Below are 1,555 nucleotides of genomic sequence, written 5' to 3' on the forward strand. Positions count from 1 at the left end.
ATCACAAAAATCCATTTTCCTTTTGCCGTAGCAGAACTGGTATATGCAGGAGGTAGTGATGTAGCCGGCGACGAGGAGGCTGAGACGAACACTGCAAAAGTGGCCAGGCATCCCAGAGTACAAAGTAAAGTGGCACCTCCTGGAGAGATGATGATTCCTCTTTTTAAATTTCCATCATTAACAACTGATAAATAATCTGTCCTGTTTATGTGTAATTCACAATGTGCAATCTGGCGCTCTTTTCACTCAGAGGGATTTTTTGTGATGCATAGCGATGTTCTTCATACCCTGAGGTCGATGAGCCCTTTTTCAAGAAACTCAACCTGTTCGACATTCCATCTCGAGGAGGAGAAGGTTCATTATAATACAGCATACTCTGGGGCAGGGGGGGAAAACATTTGCAATTTTAAGACAGGTTACTTTAAAATGTATTGAACCTACTCCTGCCTAATATTTATAATCGTCTACTAATTGTCACGCTCTGACGTACACCTCAACAGGTGATGTGCCCAACAATCTGAATAACTGCTGTTAGTGTTATTAATTACACGAGTTGTGCATATTAGATTTTAAATTAGCTAAATCAAAAACCATAGCCTGGAGTTTAGCAAACACCAATGGCTAATTTGAAGGGCATAGTGACCAGTGCCTTGCTTGAAGAGCAACAATAATGCTTTTTTTAAATCCGCATATCGTTGCGCAATGATTCGATGATTGGTCTATTTCGTAGCCATTATTAAGTATTGTAAACTATTTCTAACCATTTATATGCTTTTCCCGTGATGATTAAGTTGTTTACAGATGTGGACTTCCCACACATCCACAGCGAACAAGGAAATGTAGGGACAAGGGAGGGTTGACCTATAAACGAAGTACCGCGAGTTTATGGAAATCATGTGACGTGACATCCGACGAGTTGCCTTGAAATAATAAAAAAAGCTTTAACCTAATTATAATGGGGTTTCTTTTGATTTAGTAATGAAGCAAATAGGCTAACGTAAATATGGGTTTGTATTATTGTGGAGGAAACAAATATGATGTTCAGACAATTTAAGACAACTTAATTTTGTTGTCAGTGGTAAATCTGTTAAACACAAATTTTGAGGCCATTCCTCAAATTCACTCCGACTATAGAGACATTTTACACTTTTACCTTAGACTTTAATATTTTTTTAATGGGGTCCCAAGGAAGCTAATAATGACCAGCACACTTAGGCCTTATAAATAGTTATTAGTAAGTCAAGTGCACAGTGTATGCTAGGCCTATGTATTTGAGCGGTGTATAGTTACATTATTTTCATGTCTATAAATAAATAAACACTGTTTTCAAATTAATACTGGCATTAGAAAAAGACATTCACCAAAGAAAATCACATTCTCCACTTTAAGAATATGACGTCATCACGTGATTGTCTGAACATCAACTCAGCTGTTGTGGGTCTATGGGAGAGACTACGAGAAAATATTCCACGTAATAGGCTTCATCAGCCACTTCCCGGGAGGGACTGTATGTAGCAGGGGCATTGCTGGTTAGATTTGGAGAGAAAGAAGGGAA

Source organism: Sprattus sprattus (assembly GCF_963457725.1).
Source record: "Sprattus sprattus genome assembly, chromosome: 18".
Lineage (NCBI taxonomy): Eukaryota > Metazoa > Chordata > Actinopteri > Clupeiformes > Clupeidae > Sprattus > Sprattus sprattus.